Here is a 7,681-nt window from a genome sequence, read left to right on the forward strand (position 1 = left end):
CCTATTATTAAGCAGATTTTTAATATTCACGATTTTTTTAAATTAAATCGCATTGTTCCTAATCATGTCTAGTTTTCTTGCCGTTCTTTACTTCGAAGTAGATTAATTTATTGCATAAACCGTAGCGAGACAGAGCTCATATTTTAACTTCGACATTGCTGGAACAATTATTTTGTCTTTACAAAATGCGAGTTTTTTTATTTTGAGTGGATTTTTAATATTTATGATATTTGAAAAACAAATCGCATTGTTCTTAATCGTGTCAACCTTTTTCGTTGTTTTTCACTTCGTTGATTAATAGTTGCAAGAATTATTTTGTTTTAACTTGTACCAAATTTAAACTTTTACGGTGTTTTTTAATGTTTCTGGTTTTTCATTTTGACGTAGACTAGTTTGTTGCATAAATTATAGTGGAACACAGTCCTTGTTTTAACGTCAACATTGTTGCAAGAGTCATTTCCTGTTTCAATAAGTTTTTTGTAGTTTCTTTAATTTTGTAGATATTTTTAAACATTGCAACTTCTACATTATTGGAATAAATTATTTTGTTCTCAATTGTGTCAATTTTGTAACAGTTTGTTGCATAAATCATAACAGGGCACAACTATTTTTTCAAGTCCCGCATTATTAGAAAAATTATTTTGATTTTATTTACATTAAATTTTGTGTCACTTTCAATCGCTCTAATTGTAATATTATTAATTGGACTTGTCTAATGTTTCAATAATCAGTAATCTCTAAAAGCATATAAAATTAATTCGTATACGATAACAGTTATTGTAAATGAATCTGTATTCTATTTGCATAATAACAATAATATTTAATCAAATTTAACGACTATTACAGTATTCATAACTGACGATAAAAATACATGGAAACAGTAATTACTATTCTATTTAAAGTAGATAAGAATTCATTATTCTGTTGTAATTCTTTTAAATTCAAATTTTAATATATCAGGATTACCAGCTATACATTATTAACCTTTAAATATGATGTTAGTAAAAATAGTTATCATTGTTTGTAGGGTGCACGTCGAGTATACCCAATACTAAAACTCCGCGATTACAAAATCTCTCGGGTTGTAAGGCCAATTACGCTGAGCGACGGAATTAATTAGTATCGCTGTTCGTCTAATTAAAGATGAACAGCTGTTTTATTTTAACTGACACTTACTGAGCGAACAAGACACAAGACACCAATGGCCGATGACTAATGACACAATGACTCATAATTCATGACCAATGACAAAGAGAAGAATCGGTTTCGAGCTTTTATACCGTTTCGTGGACAGAAGACTAGAAATTGATTGACCAGTGACGCGATGAAAGGGGATGTAAAAGTGACGTAGCACGCAGTGCCGCAGGTAGCAAGAAACACTGGACGGGCGACCGAAGCGGTGCGTGCTAACGACCCTGTTATAAAAAATGCTGCCGATGAGGCGTGCTTTACTCGAAAATGCAGAAATGACTTTATTGCCGGAAAGAAGACGGCTCGAAAAAATCATAAACTTAGAAACTGCAATTGTTCCGCGTTAAAAGTATTATAGAAGCTATCTATATTAATAAAGCATACGCGGCTCGACCGCTTGACCCAATACCGTCGGGGCATAAGCATACAAAAGATTCCGAAAATTACCAAACGACACCATCTGTACTGCAAGCGTCTTTCCACACACAAATAAGCGACCGTAACGATAGTATCTAATTATCCGAAAAGCCGTTATTTCCTGCCTGTAAGGTAATGAAAGTACATGTTTCAAAGCTCTTAGGTTTTTATATTTATAAATTACAGTAGGCATAATCTTATGTGTGCCTAACGCATTTGCACATAAGCCAATTGTAATTCTATCTTTTTTCGCCTCATGTCCACTAAGACTTTTTGTTCCGCGTTAAAAGTATATAGAAGCTACCTATAGTAATAAAGCATACGTGGCTCGACCGCTCGACCCAACACCGTCCCTACCATACAATAGATTCCGAAAATTACCAAACGACTCTATCTGTACTGCAAGCGTCTTTCCACAAACAAATAAGCGACCGTAATAATAGTATCTAATTATACCGAAAAGCCGTTATTTCCTGCCTGTAATATTTCCTTCAACGCTGCCTACATCTGGTCGCCAAAATTCTCTCACCGTCACGTATTCCCGTTACCTTCTCCACAACTCCGATTACCCAAGGCAATATCTTTTTCCCCAGTCTTATTACCTACGACGATCAACCTTCGAGACAGGCGGATTCTTTGCGAGATTCACTCGCACGTACGATTCATACCTGCAAGTGACTATTAGTTCGGGGTGGTCACTTTTTCCCTTGTTCACAATTTTTTAACCGATCATTCTAGATCCGGATAACTTGAAAAAACATTGAATCCGAGTGTCTCATTAAAAACTTCACACCGCTAACGATTCTTCTTAAAAAACAAAACATACAACGAACGGACAGATAATAACCAGACATCAACGCGTAAAGACTTCGGTCAAGATTACATCGATAGTCTCACCATCAACTCAATTCATTCTAAGCCAAGTACAGTTAGTCACCCTAGCGTTAAAAATTGTTATGTTATGTTAAAACATAGTGTTATTGATATCAGTCAGTGTTAAAACCATTCTTTATCAATCTACTATCCGTATCACTCGAAAGAGTCATAGGGAATCGCGCAGACTCGGTGTCATACACGATTGAATCGGAGACTTACGACCTCCGTAGATCTAACAGTTCACTGTTCGATCTTATCGGGAAAACGTGAATAAACAGCACTAAAGAAGGCTATGGCTCTACGAAATTGAAAGCCTAATGAGTGACCTTTTGTCGATTGCACGTCGTTCGATTCCCCATTAATAAAATGATTTTTTAGGGATTTCTGCTAGAAATAATCGTTTCTATTATTAAGGTCTTTGTACAATACAATAAAAACTGGTCATGCTGATTAACAATTTAATCATTAACAATTTAACAATTTAACAATCAACTGATTAACAATTTATAACAAATTAATTAAGAACTATAATTCTCTTAAATTCGAAGCTAAATGCACAAGAATTGTCATCGATACGTTTTTAGCCTCCAAATTTCATATTACAAAAAGCAGCCATCATTATTTCACCGGTGAAAAATAATTCTCATTATTGAAAGTGACAATTGCCAAACTAATGAATCTAATCCCGACTACTAAGAATTGAAATTGCCAATCTGTTAAATATAATCCCCATTATTGAAAGTGACAATTGCCAAAGTATTAAAAATAATTCCCAATATTGAAAGTGATAATTGCCAATCTAGTCAAAATAATCCCCACTATTGAAAACAGTAATTGCCAATCTATTAAATGTAATCTTCACTATTGAAAATAACAGTTGCCAATCTATTAAAAATAATTCCCAGTATTGAAAGTATAAATTGCCAATCTATTAAAAATAATTCCCAATATTGAAAGCGACAATTTCCAATCTAGTCAAAATAATTCCCAATATTGAAAGAGACAATTTCTAATCTAGTCAAAATAATTCCTAATGTTGAAAGTAACAGTTGCCAATCCTTTAAAAATAATTCCCAACATTGAAAGTAACTAGTAAAGTAACTAACTTACATAATAAAAATAATATCCACTATAAAACACAATTGCCAATCCACTAAAAATAATATCCACTATTTTAAAGTAACAATTACTAAAAGTAATCCCCATTATTCCCATTAAAAGCAAAAACCACCAACTCTGTGAAAATAATTCACTAGACTCTTTCTATTGTAGTCTTCGGACTGTCGAGTAACAGGCATGATATCGATCTCCAGAGTTTGTGTGGTCATTTCCTCCGGCAGATCATAATCGATATGACTTAGGAATATCCCGTCGTTCGCGTTCATTGGAACATTTTTTTCATCCACGGTATCCTTCTTCTCCTTAGCCTCGTCATCAATTTGTCAGCCAACCTCATGTTCCTAAACTGATCGCCTTGGCCGAACCTGTTAGCCATCTTGAAGTCCTTGGGCTGAGCATCTTGATGCTGCCGGAACCTACCAGCCATCTTAGAGTCCCTAAGTTGATTCCCTTGGACATGTACAAGCTCGTGAGTCATTCTAGGGTCCTGAAGTTGATTATGGTTTTGCGCCATCCTCGACTCCCTGGACTGGTTCCCTGGCAATACGCTAAGTCTCTGCGCCATTCTGCTGTCCCGAGTTTGATCTTTCTGAGGTTTACCGACTCTGAGGTCCCTAGACTGATCTTCCAGCAACTCGACAAGTCCCTGGCTCAACACAGCCCCAAGATGTTGACTTTTCTGGGGTTCGCTTGGTCTATCGGTAATCCTGGATTCCTTGGATCGATCAACTCGGTACTATTCAACTGTACTGCTGGTCTCCTAAGATCGAAAACGTCTGTCCTCGAATCAAACTGTTTTCTGGGATAGTCCGAGTGGTAAAGAGGAACAGGATCCTCCTCACTGGAGTCGTCGTCGTATTTGTCAGCTCGGAGGACCATCGATGTTCCCGTATTAAAGTCCTCGAAAATTGATTTCGATGGATCAGATAGATCATAGTTGAGGAATCCACGATTCACCGATGTGAAATTAGGCTCTGCCGGATCGAAGAGGTCGAGCTTCCTCAATTGAGCCTTGGAGCCTAGGTCAAGGGGTTGAAATGGTCCACTGGAGCCTGAGCGAAGGGGTTGAAATGGTCCATTGTTGCCTGGGTCAAGGGGTTGAAACGGTCCATTGAGGCCTGGGTCAAGGGGTTGAAACATTCCATTGGAGCCTGGGCGAAGGGGTTGAAACGGTCCATTGGAACCTGGACCAAGGGGTTGAAATTGTCCATTGGAGCCTGGGCCAAAGAATTGAAACGGTCCATTGGAGCCTGAGCCAAGGGGTTGAAATGGTCCTTTGAAGCCTGAGCCAAGGAGTTGAAATAGTCCTTTGGAGCCTAGGCTAAGGGATTGAAATAGTCCTTTGGAGCCTGGGACAAGAGGTTGAAATGATGCACTGGAATCTGGGCCAAGGAGTTGAAACGGTGCGTTGGAGCCAGGGCCAAGGGATTGAAATAGTCCTTTGGAGCCTGGGCCTAGGAGTTGAAATGGTGCATTGGAGCAGGGCTAAGGAGTTGAAATATTCCTTTGGAGCCTGGGCTAAGGAGTTGAAATAGTCCTTTGGAGCCTGGGCCAAGGGGTTGAAATGGTGCACTGGAATCTGGATCAAGGAGTTGAAACGGTGCATTGGAGCCAGGGCCAAGGGGTTGAAATGGTGCATTGTAGCCTGGGCCAAGGGGTTGAAATGGTGCACTGGAATCTGGGCCAAGTAGTTGAAACGGTGCGTTGGAGCCAGGGCCAAAGGGTTGAAATGGTGCATAGGAGCCTGGGCCAAGGAGTTGAAATAGTCTTTTGGAGTCTGGGTCAAGGGGTTGAAACGGCGCTGCAGGTGGTTTCGACATTTTTATATTGCTAAAAGGGGAGGCTGGAGCAGGAGCCAGGTCAGGATAGATGTCCCAGGACTGGAGAGCGCGGGATACCTCGCGTCCGCCGGCGCCTCAGGCCCTGCCGATTTCTGCGCCACCTCTGCCTCGAGCGGCTCCGTAATATGGATTATAGGAATTGACTGATAAGGGGTTGGTGCGGTATTTGGGTTGCTGGGACCGTCCTTTGCCGCTGTACCATAGTGTAGATTCTGCATCATCGTGACGTGCAACCCTTGAGAATGGCAACGAGACCCTGAAACGAAATCAAAAAGTTCCTAGATTTCAAAACGGAACGAGGTGCCTAGATCTCGATCGATGTGTAATGAAAAACAGTAAACCTGAAACGGGATATAACGAAAATCCCTAGATTGCAAGCAAGAATCATCGAAATCATTGCATCTCAAATATAGATATTATAATAATCCCTATACCTTAAATTGAACATCATCAAAGTGTCTAGATCTCTCATACAGAAAATAATGTAAATTCCTAGATCGCAGACAAGATTTCCCATATTCAAAGGGAACATCATGAAAGTCCCTAGATTACAGCTATAATTATGCTTTTTAAACGGTATATAAAAAAGTCTCTAGTATGCAAACGAAATATCATCAAAGTCTCTAAATCTAAAGAAAATTAGCGTAAAAATCTATGTATCATCCAACGGAATATCTTTAAAGTCCCTAGATCACAAATGGAGCAAAATCAAAGTCCTCAAACAGAAAATAACAAAAATTTCTAGACCGAAAACAAGGCATCATCAAAGTCCCTACATGTCAAATAGAACATTGTAATCATATCATGGAAGCCCCTAAATTACAAATGAAGAAGAATCAAAGTCTCTAGTCCTCATACAGAAAATAATAGAAATCACTCGATCACAAACAATGCATCATCAAAGTTCCTATATGTTTAATAGAATATCATAAAAATTCCTATATATCAAATAGAACATCACCGAAGTCCCTAGATCAGAAATGGACTTTTTTACTCCGTGAATTGTTCACTTTCACACCTTTATCCCTTAACTAGAACAATATGATTTTCACAAAAAAGACTACAAATTCTAAATAAAGCACCATTAATATTTTATTCTTAATTGATGTACAAAATAAAAAAAAATGGATGATTAAATTTTGACTACAAAATGTGTAAAATCGTTTAAAATTGAAGACTGATTTAAAATTGTCTAAAATCGCAGACTGACTTAAAATTGTTTATGATCAAAGGCTAATTTAAAATTCCTTAAAATGGAAAACTGATTTAATATTGTTTGTGATCAAAGGCTAATTTAAAATTGTTTAAAATGGAAGACTGATCTAAAATTGTTTAAAATCTATTGAATAAATTAGTTTGTTTGCTAACATAATCTTCTTACTACATATTACGTACTATCATTTATTTTATTAAAATTTTTGCTCGATACGATCCACGAATTCTCATAAATTAATTCTCAAGAACCTCATAAATGAAGAAATAATTCTGTAACATTTCATAAATGTATTCCGGTTTTATCAGCGGATAAAAATGGCTCGCGACTAGCTCGTCGATCTGCGCGGATTTAATTACAAAATCAACACGCTGCGAAAGGTCATCGGTGCAATTAGGATCATTAAGATCGGCGATCACACGCCCGGCAACACAGTAAAGTAAGAATTATAATTGCCTGCCGAACAATAATTATCTCGGGACTAACAAGTCGGCCGACGCGGCCGAGCTTGCGTTTAATTATCGCTAGCATGAATCAGTTAAAGCGAACGTGACACGAACACGCTCTTGATTGTTTTTTCTTAGCCCGAACGCTTTGATTTCTTTCCGTTGTTTTATGCGTTTCATTTTTTCTTTTTAATAAACTACCTGACGGAATTCGGAATGGAAACGAGTCGGTCGGTCCTATCGCGTTTTTAAAAATGGCGGAGGATAATGGAGATCCGCGCCGCGCACCGCGTCCACAATGAAATATTATTTTTAATTAACCCGGCTGAATATTATTTTGCGTTATTTATGGCCACGGATCTACCCGGTTCTCAGCTTCCGCCGGGTTCCTCATTTGATCGCGGACACGCGGACTTTAATGAAATTTATTGTATTAGTTTCATTGGAATTTTATAATTATGTGCTCCCCGATGAAATTTATTGTGATCGGTTGAATGAAATTATTGACTGTTCTGAAGTACTACATTCGATTTTACTGGATTTCTTGTTATTTTATAAAATTCTAACAAATATCACTT

This window comes from Megalopta genalis, unplaced genomic scaffold (genome assembly GCF_051020955.1).
Source record: "Megalopta genalis isolate 19385.01 unplaced genomic scaffold, iyMegGena1_principal scaffold0085, whole genome shotgun sequence".
In the NCBI taxonomy this organism is placed as follows: Eukaryota; Metazoa; Arthropoda; class Insecta; order Hymenoptera; family Halictidae; genus Megalopta; species Megalopta genalis.